The sequence below is a fragment of the Gossypium arboreum genome, chromosome 4 (assembly GCF_025698485.1).
Source record: "Gossypium arboreum isolate Shixiya-1 chromosome 4, ASM2569848v2, whole genome shotgun sequence".
Classification (NCBI taxonomy): domain Eukaryota; kingdom Viridiplantae; phylum Streptophyta; class Magnoliopsida; order Malvales; family Malvaceae; genus Gossypium; species Gossypium arboreum.
Window position 1 is genome coordinate 109,208,968 of NC_069073.1, and position 16,447 is coordinate 109,225,414.

The following is a 16,447-nucleotide window of genomic DNA, read 5'->3' on the forward strand; positions in this document are numbered from 1 at the left end:
TATCAACGACCAATATCAATCAAACCTAATTTTATATTTTATATTCTATATAAATAAGCGTTTACCTTAAAAAACTATATACATTATTTTACATATTTTTACTACCAACATAGGATTGATGTATTTATTTAATATTATTAATATAATGTATTTATATATTTAAATTTCATTTTCCTTACAATTAATGTATTTTTATTTTAATATTGTACATATTTCATATGTTATTTTTATTAGTTTCAAACCATACAGATCATTATTTATTATATGTTATTTTTAAACACATATCTATACTCAAAATACATAGTTTGATACATACATCACTATAGCAAAACTGATTTTTAGCGGCGTTTTTAGGCCTTTAGCGGCGCTTTTAAGCGCCACTAAAACTATTCGCGGCGTTTTTGCAAGCGCCGCAAAAAACGTCGCTATAGACGGCGCCGTAAAATTTTGCGACGTTTATTTGAAAAACGCCGCTAAAGGTCCGGACCTTTCGCGGCGCTTTTCCCACAAACGCCGCTAAAGGTCATAAAAATTAAAAAAATATATATATTATAAAGAAGTCCTGAAAAATATAAAAAAATTAAAATTCATTATCAAAATATTGAGAAGAAGAATAATCTATGATATAAATACATCCCGCCAAACAAAATACCGCACTTATCATACTACACCAGAAATCTAACAAAATACAAATAGAACAAAATAATAATAGAATGCACACTTTAAGATAAACAGTTAGCTTAAACAAGTCGTCACTATGCATGAATTCAGCTAATCCTGGACCACGTATCCAACAAAAACTCAAACCTGAGAAAAAAAAAAAAAAAGTTAATGAATGACACATATAACATCAAATTAATAATAAAATATGCAATTAACAAGTCAATATTAACGCCATATATAACATCAAATTGCAGAACTTAATATACTCAATACATTAGCAGAAATAACATCACATTGAACAATGAATTTAACACATTCAAATAGATCAATTTTAAGCTCACTAATGGTTAATTTAGCATGTGAACAGCATATAAATGTTTGCATTTACAGCATGGTTTAATCAACTTCAAGCAGGAAACTAAATGCTGTAAATTTCCAGTATTCAAATCATATATGGACAACATTAATATGACATTTTCGAGCACCTTAAAGACACATTTGGAAAATTTGAAGAACCATTAATCATGTTATTAATCATGTTATTAATCATATATGCAAGAATTAGAATTTGTTTCGACAAAAATCATTGATCATGTTATTAATCATGTGCCTTTGCATTTACAGGCGTTGCATCTAAAACCTACATAGTTTAAATAAAAAATATCACCAAATCTATGGCCTATCCTCAAACAATCTATTATTTAGATACGTAAACAAGTCAAACAGAAAGCAGCTCATGGCAAAGCATTTTCCTGATCCACTATGTTAGTTGTTTTTATCTTTATTTCTTCCTTGAGTTCAACTTTAAATTTAAAGTTGCATAAAAAACATGACACCTGGGACAAGTGGCTTTGGCAAAAAAGAAAAAAGAAAATGCAAAACAAAGGAACTAACAGCATAACAAGGGACAAAGAATTGATTGACACTACTATCATCTAAAATTCAAAATGAAAGACATAAATGTAGAAGTTCGACATTAAAGGACATAAATGCCAATGTTAAAGAAACTGGACCACAGGTTAAACCAATTGGTTTGATTGTTTCTTATTTTATTTTTATGTTTAAACATTAATTTAATGTAAAATAAATAGTTAATATAATTAATAGTTAACAATAATAAGCATTTACCTTAATGGCATGGTCTTTAATTTAAGAAAAGGGAAAAAAATAATTGGTTTTTTACCTGTTCAATAAATAACTAGTTTTTGATAGGTTTGAATATTACCCAATTCTTAGATAATGCAAGGACTGGACAGGTGAACCTTAATTGGTTTTAGTAATACATTACATGTGGTTTAGCTAGTAATATTTTCTCTGCATAATCTTTTTACAAGCTGCAATTGTAGCATCAAAGACTGAAGCCAAAAGGAGAAATTGAATGTCACTTACCCCTTGCAGTTCCTTGGTTCAATGTATTTCCCAGATAGAGAATTTTCTTCATGAGATCCTTCAATTTAAGGAAATTTTGTACCTATATAACCAATACAAAAGTTGTAAGATAAGAACGAATAAACACTGCCGTCATCAACAACATTAATGATATACCTCATTACATGCAGAATTTACAGTATTTAAGCTCCTTTTAAATTCAAAAACCTGCAGGTGGTAAAAAAATGTAAGAACAGAGGATAAACAAGTGATTCAATAAAAGAAAAAGGAGAAACAAGGAGGAGATTAATTATTGAATAATATTGTAAATTTATCAAATCAGATTTACTATGGAGATACCGCCAAACCTGAGTTCGGAACTGAATCTTGAAACAAAACACTCTTAGTTTTGACTCTACTCGTGGCACTTTCATCATTTTTGAAAGATACATTATCTGCCCATTCTTTCCTTTTCTTTCTCATTTTTGAATTAGATAGAACCTATACTACCACTAAGAACCAAGGCAGCTCTGACTGAAGCACAAAGCCCACTTTACCCGAACAGAGATATAAAATCAATAGCCTCTTGCAGTTCCTCTTTTCCCATCGAAAGGAGTAAGTATTTGGCAGCAAGATACACATCTTCAGAGCCACCAACCTGGATCACATGGCATTTTTTATCATAATTTTAATACTACCTAAAAGTGTTGCCAACCTAATATCATTTGTGTTTCTAAAATACCAGACTTCTGTGGCAACTAATCTTACATGCATCATTGAAAATATAAAGTAAAAATTATAATATCTTGCAATGAAATTGATACTAAACAGTAAACTCACGAACAAGGTTAAAATAATTGGAAAAATATTTACTAGTAGACTCCTATCCTGGGGAAGAACTAAAGAAGGTTGGGAAGAAGTTTAATGAGTGTCCATATACATTCAATGGAAAACAATATATAATAGGTCAACTCTAGAAAAAGAAGGTGATCAAAAATGAATTGTACCATGAAAGTAAGTGAACCAGCTTCAGCAGCTACAACACCTCTAGAGACGGGAGCATCCAACATGACAGGGTTCTCCCAATTCTCTACATAAGTTATATGAATTCAAACTAAAAAAATATATGTGTTTATGCGTGTGTGGATGTATATTTATTTAAAGATGAAGGTTGCAAAGGAATGAAGACATATCATGCAGGTTCATCTCAAATATAGCTGTCTCATTCTCATGTTTGAATGTTAATGTCAACACAATGGTGATCCCAAATTAACATCTAACACCAGAAGTTCAATGTTGCTGTTGTTGAAAGAAAAAACTTATTTAAATAATAACTTTCATGAAATTTTTAAATAGTTTCAACTTTAAATTAAGTATAAATTTATTAATAGTTTTATAACCTTAAATATAATTTATCTAGAAAAGTTTAAAGACAGAAAAAAAAAGAAGATATAATTTAAGTACCAGTAATATATAAACTTTCAATATATTTTATTACAGCCTGCAATAGTTTTTTGTTCATTATATTATATAAGATCTCGCAATTTCAATATATAAATTATATTTACAAAACAAAACATTACGGAAAAAAATTTAATTGAAGTTATACTTTAAGTTCAAAGATAAAAGACACTCTATATGGCATTTGATATTTTGTAAAAAATGATTTTAATCATTTTTCAACTGAATTAATATCAAGAACTAAAATATAATATAAAATCATAGATAAATATCTCGGGAGATAACACGAGTCAGACAGAGAACGGTTTTTAAAGAGAGCTTCTACTTCATCCCAAAACCAACAAAAAACAGCAAATTCTATGGCTACGGAGGAAGAGAAAGGAAAATAGTTAGAAATTAAAAGAACAATAATCATAACACAAATTAAAGTTGAAATAGTACAAGATTTAAGCACAAAGGGCTAAAATTATATCAAAGAGAATTGATGCACCTGTATAGCTCGTTTTTCCCCTTGGAATTTGGGTTTAAGATCCCCATTGGTCTCCAAAACCCCAACAACATTTTCCTTGTCATTGCCATTGCCATTTCCAGCATAATTAGAAAAGCTGTTGTTTAAGTGTAGACGGAGTGCTAATCATCATATTTTCTCCCACTAAACAAAGTCAGACTGGGAATACCACTGTGTCTATCCCTATAAAGAATATTAAATATGTATGAAAGGACCAATTTACCTCCTCCACAAATCAACAACAGCAACATTGGACTTCTGGTGTTGGAACTTGGAACCCTAGTATAATTTACACAACATAATTCACAACCTGAAAGCATTAGGATTCAACTCACATATTTGATTCTCAATAAGAATGAAAACTAATGAACTCTATTTTATTACTTCAGTAGATAATATTTCATCCTGCATTCCTTATAATATTTCTGGTTTAACACAATGAAGAAAATAGATAAAATAGAACCTACCTTTTTCCTCTATAACATTACAGCAAGAACCGATAGCCATAATTGTAAACAAGAATACAGAAAACCAAGTTCTAGTTAATAAACAACTTCTATGGATCTAGCCAAAGAATGATTTCACAGTGACAAGAGAAAAGAGGAACGAGGAAAGTTTTTGTCAACTAAAGTTGGAGAATCTTTTTGTTCCATCGAACTATAAGAAAACAGAAACAATCAAACACCAGTCTGCCGCGGGATTTCATGGCACTACCGCCCCTATTACCACGTCTTCCACCACCTCCTCTTCCTCTCCCTCTTCCACCATCACCTCTGCCCCTAAACCCACCACCACCACGGCCTGAAACATGATTAAACCATTAGGAATGCCATAACGAGAGTCTGTAACTAAAAATGATAGGAAACGTAAGAGACGTTGGTTACTTACCTCTTGGAGGTCTCATCGCTGCGAGTGTTTGAAGTAATGAAAGTGAAGAATCAGAAACTAAGTGAAAACAGAGAGTGTGAGGCGATAAAAATGTGTTAAGGCAAATGCTAGGGTTTTGGCGAAAAATGTAAATGGATATTACTGGCGTATATTATGTAAATGGATTAAAAATTTGCATAAAATGTAAATGGATTAAAAAATTGCATCGTATATTATATGCACAAACTGTAAAAATATAATTTTATAATATTTTGTATATTATGTAATTCTTATGTATTATAAAATTTATAATACATAAAAATTAAATTTATAATAATATTATATATTACTACAATGTCAACATTAAAAATACTAATACAATTACATATAAAATTTTAATAAATATAAATTAAAAATTTTAATACAATTACATATATAGGATATTAAATATTAAATTAAAAATAATATAAATATATATATTAAATTGGGTTTAGGTTAAGCCTTTTATTAATATGGGCATACTTAGATAAAATTTTAGGCTCATATATTGAATGAAGTGAGACTTGAATAAAAATAAAATATATTAATATCATGCTTAAAGCACAATCATGTTTAAGTTAAACAATTATTTTTTATTAATATATATTCAATGACTTTAAAAATTAAGGGTTTTAGTGTCGGGCATGAGAAAAGAAAACATTTCAAAAGGAAAACAACCCCGTTTAAGTTAAATTTCCAATTAAATTTATAAATACTTAACGTAAATTTACTTAAACCTAATGATATTGTTTTAATTTTTTTATAAATATATACATGTTATTTTCATTTGATATTTATTAATTTTTAAATATAAACAAGTTAAATATTTTAATTATTATTATTTTTCTATTAGTCATTGAATTATATGTAAGTTGTGGATTTAGTCATTTTACTTTAATTTTGTTATTTTTTAGTCATTGTAATTTTGAAATTTTGAAATTGTAGTATTAATTAAATGGTAGCTATTAAATTCATTAAGTTTTGCTATTTCTAAAATCTAATGTAACAAACATATTACTCACAAAAAGCCGATTCTGGATTTAATGGTTGTCATTTGTGTCAAAATTAAAATTTCAAAAGTCGAGAAGTATAGGGACCAAGAATGATCTAATTGGATAACATGAACTCAACCTACAACTTTACGTGCAATATCAAGACTAATAGCAAAATTTAACCAAACATATATAATTGCTATCATTTGAGTGATCATGACTAAAATTTTAAATTTTGAAAAGTACAAAAGATAAATTTGATCGATTTGAAAAATACAGGACTAAAACTAATCAAATTAAAATATAAGGACTAAATTTTAAGTTTAAATTTCACTTAAATTAATTAAGTGTAGAGGAATTAATTTGAATTGAACTATTTTAATATATCAAAATATTTTTAGATTAAATCTTAAACCATTTAATATATATATAAAGTTTATCTATTATCTCTTAAATAATTTAAACTATAATCATAAGTTTAATATATTCAATTTAAGATTATCTCTTTTACAATTATATAAGAAATCATTTAATATATAAATTAAAAAATACTAATTAATCTAAACCCTAAACCTCTTAACTCCTATCCCATAAACACTAAACTCTAAACCCTTAACCCCAAACCCTTACACCTTAAACTCTAACCCTAACCCCTAAACCCTAAATCATAATCCCTAAACCCATAATTCATCATAAACCTTCAAATACTAGTTAACTCCTAAACCTTAAACCCTAAACCATATATCTTAAACCATAGTTAACTCATAAACCTTAAACCCTAAACCATATATCTTAAATCATAAACCATAAACTATAATGATAATTAATTCAATATTTTAAATTCAATACTATCTCTTTTACGATTATATAAGAAAATATTTAATATATTGTATAACCATAAATTTTAATAATTATTATTTTAGGGTTATAGATTAGTGTTTATGGTTTTTTGAGGTTTAGGGGTTATATGACTTTTAGCGGCGTTTTTCCAAAAGCGCCGCTAATGCTCTAGTCTTTAGCGGCATTTTTACAAAAGCGCCACTAATGCTCTAGTCTTTAGCGGCGTTTCTACAAAAGCGCCGCTAATGCTCTTGTCTTTAGCGGCGTTTTGCCATAAGCGTCGCTAATGCTCTTGTCTTTAGCGGCGTTTTACCAAAAGCACCGCTAATGCTCTGGTCATTAGCGGCGTTTTTTTGTAAGAGCCGCTAATACTCTGGTCATTAGCGGCGTTTTTCCAAAAGCGCCGCTAATGCTCTGGTCTTTAGCGGCGTTTTGCCAAAAGCGTCGCTAATGCTCTATCTTTAGCGGCGTTTTTTACAATTAAAAAACGCCGCTATTGCTATGTGTTTTACAATTTTTGCGGCGTTTTTTGATAAAACACCGCTAAAGCCCTATTTTCCTGTAGTGCATGCGTGTGATAGAATCTATAGTTTTAATAAAAAACCTATATATATATATATATATATATATATATGAAATATTAGGGTGTATTTAGTTTCAAACAAGCTTCTCTGTTTTATTTTCATTTTTATTTTCTAGTTTTTGAAAATGAGAAAATATGTTTGGTAGATGAAAATAGAAATTTGTTTTAATATGAAAATATTGAAAACGTGTTTGGTATGTATTTTTAAAATAAAAGTGAATAAAAATAATGAAATAATTCAATTAAAATATAATTTATTAAAAATGTATTATAATAATAAAATAAAATATAATTAAATAAAAAATTTAAAGGTTATAAAATAAAAGATTGCTTCTAAAGGATTCAAATTAGGATAAATTTAAAATAAAACTTAAAAATATTATTTGTTTTCAACTTTTTCATCTTTCGAAACATTTATATAAAAATAATGAAAACATATTTTTTTATTCTCTAGTTTCACATATTTTTATTTTTTAATTTATTTTCAAAATTTTTAACTTACCTTTCTTTCCTAAAACCAAACACAACCTTAAATTGATTTGAGATTTCATGGGCCAAATTCTAATTCTAAATCTAAATATTCTAGACTTTTTTTACCTTATTTTTATTATTTCTAAAGAAAAGAAGAAACATTAACAAAGTAATTAACAACTACACATCTTTAATCATAATATGATGCTTTTGGATCTTTATAGGCAATTTCTTGTAATGTTTCACTAAAGTCCGAGGATTCATGACTTTCGAATTCCGATGAATCGTTGTACTAGCAAACTGTAAAAAAAACAAGGTTAATTGAAACCATTCCTATTTAAGGTGTATTAGAACCTATTCTGAAGTAAGTTGATAATTAGTTAGAGTAGTTAGCTTTATTGTTAATATAGTTAGTCTGTTAGCAAATAATTTATAAAAGGTCAATAAGTTTGTAATTATGGTGTAAGACATTTATTGTACTTACTGATATCAAAGAGTATTTTTCTTCATTCATGATCTATTTTTCAACATGGTGTCAAAGCTCCAGCAATTGCTAACGAAGGTCACCAAAGTCCAGTCATAAAGTTTGTTCGGTTTGCTGATTCGTTGTTACTTCGTTTTGGGTTATGAAGGTTGAAAGCTAAGTATTTTTTTCTTGTTTTTCTGGTGGCCCAATTACATTTAAAGGTAGGCATGGTCCATTTTGTATGATCTAGTTGTTAATTTAGGATTTTTTTTGCTTGTAGGGGTTTTCTCTTGTTTGTATTGTTCTTGATTGACAAACTTCTCTGTTTCAATACTAGTTGGTTAGCAATCATAGTGAATCCTTCTAATTTGGTTATTGATTTTAATTACCCTCTTTACTTGCATTCGTCAGATACTCTAGCTGCCTTGCTGCTATCTCATCAGTTGCTTGGAGTTGACAATTACAATGTCTGGAGTCGATCAATGAAGATTGCGTTGTTAGCCAAAAACAAATTGGGGTTTGTGGATGGTACTCGTTCTAAAGAGTCGTTACCAAATGAGTTGGGATATCAATGGGAGAAGAGTAATGTTATTGTATTATCTTGGATTCTGAATACAGTTAGTATGGAGCTCTCAGCAGGAATCGTTTTTGCCTCTAGCGTAGTAGCCATATGGAATGATATTGGAGAATGTTTTCATAAGGCTGATGGCTCTAGGGTTTATTTTTTGCATCAAGAAATTGCTTCGCATCTTTAAGGTACTAATTCTATATTTGTGTACTTCACTAAGCTAAGACTGTTTTGGGATGAATACGACGCTCTTGTACCTTTTTCTTCCTGTGGTTGTGATCAGTCAAGGCAAAAAGTTGAACATGTGTTGGAACATCGCCTATTTCAATTTCTGATGGGGTTAAGTGAGTCGTATAATGCGAAGCGTAGTCAAATATTGTTGATGAACCCATTACCAACTTTAAATCAAGCTTACTCCATGCGTGTACAAAAGGAATCTCAAAGGCAGCATAGTTCGAGTGTTGTAAGTTCAGATCCAGTTTCTTTACACTCAGTACATGTTATTCAAAAGAAGCGGTTTAATGGAATCTGTGATCATTGCAAGATTAAAGGCATAAAAGAGATAATTGTTATAGGATAATTGGCTACCCAGCTGATTTTAAGTTCACTAAGAAGAAGACAAATAATGTTTCAAGGTCTACGGTGAATAATACTTCAGTCAATGATTCTGCTAGTAATGGTGAAGTGGCTCGTGATATTGGTATTGTGCCTGGTCCACAAGCGCCTATGTTTACTCAAACACAATATCAAAAAATCTTAAGCTTGTTGAACAAGGAGCCTACTACTGAAGTTGCTGCGAGCTTAGCAGGTATGGCCGATGTGTCTAACAGTTGGATTATAGATAGTAGAGCTAGTGACCACATGTTATCTAATTTCCAATTCTTAGAATTTCATGTTGCATGTATATCGAATTCTCCTTGTGTTCAACTTCTGAGTGGTTCATCTGTTTCAATTACCCACATTGGCACTTGCACTATTTAACCTGACCTTAAGCTTACCAAAGTTCTTTATGTTTCGAATTTCAATTATAACATTCTCTCCATTTCTAAACTTACTAATGATCTCCAATGTTTTGTTTCATTTTATCCTAAATTTTGTCTTATTTAGGACCTCTTAAGTGGAAAGATGAGGGGAATTGGTAGGGAGCAAGGTGGTCTTTATATCCTACAACCCTCTCGACAGACTAAAGTGGCTGTAACTCTACCTATTACATCTCTTTTAGCAAATGTTGAACCATCTTTCCTTTGGCATGCTAGACTTGGTCATGCTTCTATTTCAAGATTGAATAATGTGTTTAATCTTCCTTGCACAGTTTCAAATAATGATAGTATCCAACAGTGTCTAGTATGTCCCATTGCTAAATAAACTAGATTATCATTTCCCATAAGCATAACTCGTGTTGATGCTATTTTTTTCTTATTCACATAGATTTGTGGGGGGGCTATTGAATTTCTACTCATAGTGATCATAGGCATTTTTTAACTATTGTTGATGATTACACGAGAATGACAAGGATGTATTTGTTGCAATCCAAAAGTGATGCTCTTGTATCCCTTAAACAATTATTCGCGTTGATCAAAAATCAATCTTCCATCAACATCAAATATGTTCGTAATGATAATGGATATGAATTTTTTTAAAATGAGTGCCATGAATATTTTAGTATGATGGGAATTGTGCATCAAAGCTCATGTGCTTATACTCCTCAACAAAACGGGGTTGTCGTACGTAAGCATCGACATTTGTTTGAAGTTGCTAGATCTCTTAAATTTCAGTCTAATATGCCTAGTAAATTTTGAAGTGAATGTGTCTTAATTGCTTTTATTTTTTTATGAATTGCCTACCTACTCCTCTCTTGCATTGGATGAGTCCTTTTGAAGTCTTATATAGTAAACCTCCTTATCTTTCTCGTATGCATGTGTTTGGATGTCTTTGCTATGCTACCACACCTAATTATTGAGATAAATTTTCTCCAAAGGTTGTTCTTTCTGTCTTTATGGGATATTCCAATGTTCAAAAAGACTGTTTATTATTCAATCTTGAAACTAAAAGTTTTTTTGTTAATCGAGATGTTATATTTCATGAGACTGTGTTTCCTTTTACATTTCCCAAAAAAGATTTTGTGTTTTCCCCTACAACTGATTGTGTAACACCCCTTACCCGAGTTCGACGCCGGAACAAGAATACGAGTGGTTACCGGACTTAAACACATACAAAAATACATTTCCTAGTTATGAAATTTTGCTCCAATTTGAAACTTTTCACAATAACTTAATGTCCTCACCATGAGCCTTCGAGGCCCCAAACACATTTTGGAATTGATTCGGGCCTAATCTGTACACTCTAGAAATCTTTGTAGAATTTCAAGGAGACAAGGGCACACGCCCATGTGGAAGGGCGACACGCTCATGTGCCTATTTAACATGGCCGTGTTGAAGGCCTGTGTGACTCACACAGCCTGAGCATATCAGGACACGTCCGTGTCCCTAGCCCTTGCAAATTTATTTTTCGATTTGAACCTACAGGGGTTTTCACACGACTTGACACATGCCCGTGTCCATGACCCGTGTCCCACACACAGCTAGGACACGACCGTGTCTTAGCACGGGTGCAAAAAGCTTGAAATTCTGTTTCTAACGTCAGCAACTCCTTCAGGGCACACAGCCAAGGCACACACCCGTGTGTTAGGCAGTGTCCCCCACACGGCTGAGACACACAACCGTGTCTCTACCAGTGTGTTTACTACCATGCATATTGAGTTGTAAAATTGAGGTGCAGGGGACACACGGCCGGACTACACGCCTGTGGGGAAAATCGTGTGTCACACACAGCCTAGACACACGCCCGTGTGTTTGCTTGTGTGGACAAAATAAGGCTATTTACCAAGCCTCTTTGCCACCCTTACTTGGACCAACCTACACAATATCAACCAAAACCAATCCAAGCATAACATATATAACCAAATCAACACAACCATGAAAAATTAGCACCAATGCATTTAATAATAATCAATATTAGCCAACATTAATGGCCTACACAAAATGAATATCACATCCATCATATGAGCCAACACTTGTGGCTAAACTAACAAGACACTAAACAAATGATTCAAGTCCCTGTACATGCCACAATCAAAACATTAAAAACTAGCTATACCAGAAGCTTCAGGTGATAGTGTGATCGATGCCTCCGACGTCCTTGGATCCTCGATACTAGCTTGGTGGCACTATAAGAAGATGGAAAAAAGAAAGAGTAAACATAAAGCTTAGTAAGTTGCATATAAATGAGTAACAACATCAACCATGCATATTATAATTCAACACAACATTCTTGAGTGAACAAAGGTAAATATCACTACATACTTATATATCACAAGTTTAGTCCAACAATTACAATATCATCCCAAAATCATTTTTATAGCTAGAACTTACTCATGTCATTCTTACCATCAAGGCAACAAAACTAAACTCATATCTCATGAGTTTCGAATAAGAACCAGTGTCACTTACAGCACGATTATATCATTCCATATCATTGTCATAAGCTTTAAAATAACCCGTGAAACCATTTGGAATACTAAAGGATATCTGACAAGCTTTGCACAAGAGGGTGAATTGCTGATGCCATGTTCCAAACATGGTCTTACATTGGCTCACATGTCGAGACAGATGCCATGTCCCATACATGGTCTTACACTAGCTCTCGTCTCAATGCCGATGCCATGTTCCAAACATGGTCTTACACTGGCTTTCATATCGTGACCGATGTCATGTCCCAGACATGGTCTTACACTAGCGCACATATCAATGCCGATGCCATGTCCCAGACATGGTCTTGCACTAGCTCTTATTATATTGCCGATGCCATGTTCCAAACATGGTCTTACACTGGCTTTCATATCATGGTTGATACCATGTCCCAGACATGGTTTTACACTAGCACACATATCACCCAAATGTCATGGCATGGATATCCAATCTATTCCTAGGCTCAATCAGGACTCCACTACATTAAATTTCATCGTGCATTATTCATAAGCAAATTTCAACCATATTACGCAAAATTAATCATTCAACACATAATAACAATAAAGTTGTCTTTCTTACGTACAACTTACCTCGATATACAAAAAGTGGCGACTAATTGGATTTAATCTACTTGTTTGGCCTTCCTCTAGTCTAGGTCCGAATTTTGTATTTCTTGATCTAAAATGATAAAAATTCACTAATTTAATCATCATATTAATCAATGCATTTCATAAAATCATATTTTGGCAAAATGACCATTTTGCCCTTAAACTTTCATAAAATTACTATTTTACCCCTAGGCTCGTAAATCGATTTTTATCAAATTTTCTCACTAACCAAGCCTAGCCAAATTATTTTTATACTAGAAGAAGCCCACAATTCTCATTATTTCACACATTTACCACATGATTTATAACTTATGTAAAATGGTCCTTAATTAGGGTTTTCATGAAAACTACTTCACAAAAGTTCTTTGTTTTAAAACCAAGATTTATTTTCTTTCATAAAAAAATTCAGCAAAGAACATGAAAACTCTCATGGTAAAACCCTATACTTTCAACAATTTTGCAAAATAATCCCCTTATTAGCTAGATTATGCTACAAGGGTCCCAAAAGTACAAAAATTATCAAGAAAGGCCATCAAAATCACTTACTTGTAAAGGTAAAGAGTGACTGAAATTTTGAAGCTCCAAAACCCCTAAAATGGTTGATATTTTCGGTGGTATGGACAAGAGATGAAAAAGATGACAACCCTTTTCTTTTTGTTTATTTCTAGTCAAAATTAAGTTACTAACTTCACCTAATTTTGACTTTTCTACTCCTATTTGTCTCTATGGCCGGCCACCCTATTGAAATCGGTCTATTTACCCTTTAAAGACCCCTAAGTATGATTCTTTAGCTATTTAACACCATTTGTTAGAAGAACAATTTTTTTCCCCTTTATGCGATTTAGTCCTTTTTCGCAATTGAGCATGCAATCGCTAAAATTATTTCACCAAAATTTTCATGCATTCATATAAACATGCTATAACACATAAAATAATATTAAAAATAATTTCTTCGACCCCATGTTAGTGGTTTCAAAACCACTATTCCAACTAAGCCCAAAATCGGGTTGTTACAATTCTCCCCCCTTAGGGATTTTCGTCCTCGAAAATCTTACCAATAAAAAGGTTAGGGTATTGATCTCTCGTAATCTTCTTGGGTTCCCATGTGGCCTCTTCAACCCCATGTCGATGCCACAGTACTTTCACGAGTGCTATACTTTTATTTCTCAATTGCTTGACCACTCAGGCTAAGATTTTAACCGGCTCTTTGCCATAAGTCATGTCTGATCGAATCTCAACCTCTATTGGCGAAAGAACGTGTGAAAGGTCAGAACGGTAACGACACAACATCAACACATGGAAAACATTGTGGATCTTCTCTAACTCTGATGGCAAGGCTAATCGATAAGCTATCGGTCCAATTTTCTCAGTCACCTCATAAGGTCCAATAAAACGGGGACTTAATTTTCCTTTCTTACCGAATCTGAGAACTTTCTTCCACGAGGACACTTTCAAAAACACCTTATCACCCACTTGAAACTCAATTTCCTTTCGTTTCAAATCCGCATAGGATTTCTGTCTATTCGAAGAGGCCTTCAAACAATCACAAATTACCTTCACTTTCTCTTCCATTTCTTTGACTAAGCCAACCCCGTGAATCTGACTTTCTTTGAGTTCAGCCCAAAACAAGGGTGTTCGGCACTTACGCCCGTATAAAGCCTTGTAAGGCGCCATTTTCAAACTTGACTGATAGCTATTGTTGCAGGCAAACTCTACAAGAGGTAAATACTTTTCCCAGCTACATTGGAATTCAAGAACACAACACCGCAACATGTCTTTAAGAATCTGAATTACTCTCTCCGACTGGCCGTCAATTTGCAGATGGAAAACCGTGCTAAAATTTAACTTTGTCCCCAAAGCTTTTTGTAACTTTTTCTAAAACCGTGAAGTAAACATTGGATCTCTATCTGAAATAATCAACAAGGGTACTCCGTGAAGTCTTACAATTTCAGAAACATACAACTCGGCTAGTTTATCAAGTGAATAGTCGGTACGCACCGGAATACAATGAGCGGATTTCGTTAGCCAATCGACTGTGACTCAAACAACATCTTTCTTCCTTGGTTACAACGGCAATCCCGTCACGAAGTCTATAGTAATCGGGTCATATTTCCACTAGGGAACCATCACAAGATGAAGTATACCCAAAGGTACTTGGTGCTCGGCTTTCACTTGCTGACAAATCAAACATCTCGTTACAAACTCTGAGATGTCTCTTTTCATACCCGACCACCAATAAAATCTCTTCAAGTCACTATACATCTTAGTACTACCCAGATGGATTGACTTACAACTACTATGTGCCTCGTGAAAAATTTTCTCAATAAGCTCATCATTTTTAGGTACACAGACCCTATCTCGGAACATCAAACAATAATTGATACTAATCTAAAAATCTGATTCGTCAACTGTCTCACACTGAGTAATCTTGGCTTGTAAATCTTTATCACTCTTCTGAGCTTCACAAATATCTTGAAGAAACATAGGTCTAGCTCTTAACTCTGCTAGAATCGAATCATCCTCGATTGTGGAAAACTAAGTATTCATAGCTCTCAAGGCAAACAATGACTTCCTACTTAATGCATCAATGACCACGTTCGCCTTTCTCGGGTGATAGTCGATTACTAACTCATAATCTTTAATCAACTCTAGCCACCTTTGTTGTCATAGATTTAAATCCTTTTGAGTCATCAAGTATTTTAGGCTTTTATAGTCAGTGAATACCCGGCATTTCTCACCATATAACTGGTGTCTCCAAATCTTCAGTGCAAACACTATGGCGGCTAACTCTAAGTCGTGAGTCAAATAGTTTTTCTCATGCGACTTCAGTTGTGTCGAGGCATACTCTATCACCTTACCTTCTTGCATGAGCACGCATCTTAATCCATTCAAGGATGCATCACTATACACTACGAATACTTTTCCCGGTTCTGGTTGTACTAAAATTGGAGCTTCAGTCAACAACGCCTTTAGTTTCTCAAAACTCTGTTGGCATTTTTCTGTCCATTCGACCTTGACATCTTTCTACAGCAACCTTGTCATCGGAGTAGCAATCATGGAGAATCCTTTAATGAATCGTCTGTAGTAGCCCACTAAGCTTAGAAAGCTTCTAATCTCTGATTTATTCTTCGGCAGTTTCCACTCAACAATAGTCGAGATCTTACTCGGGTCAACTCTAATCCCATCACCCGACATGATGTGTCCTAGTAATCCAACCTCTCGGAGCCAAAACTCACTTTTACTAAACTTGGCATACAACTGCTTATCTCTTAAAGTCTGCAAAACAGTTCTCAAATGCTTCGCATGATCACTCTCATCACGAGAATAAATTAATATATCATTGATAAAAACTACAACAAATTTATCCAAGTATGACTGGAAAATACGGTTCATCAAGTCCATAAACACGGTGGGAGCATTTGTTAAGCCAAAGGGCATGACAAGGAATTCATAGTGCCCATACCTTTTCTGAAATGCGGTTTTTGG

The 16,447-nt window shown here is 32.8% G+C and overlaps 1 long non-coding RNA gene across 1 annotated transcript; it reads right to left on the minus strand.

The window, feature by feature from the left end:
* Positions 1-570: 570 nt before the first annotated feature.
* Positions 571-5,043, minus strand: LOC108478400 (uncharacterized). Its single transcript, XR_008281413.1, has 7 exons — positions 4,889-5,043; positions 3,983-4,801; positions 3,039-3,121; positions 2,400-2,689; positions 2,209-2,259; positions 2,053-2,134; positions 571-807 (listed from the first exon to the last, which is right to left on the minus strand). It is a non-coding gene; the product is annotated as an uncharacterized LOC108478400 (long non-coding RNA).
* Between the last annotated feature and the right edge of the window lie 11,404 nt (positions 5,044-16,447).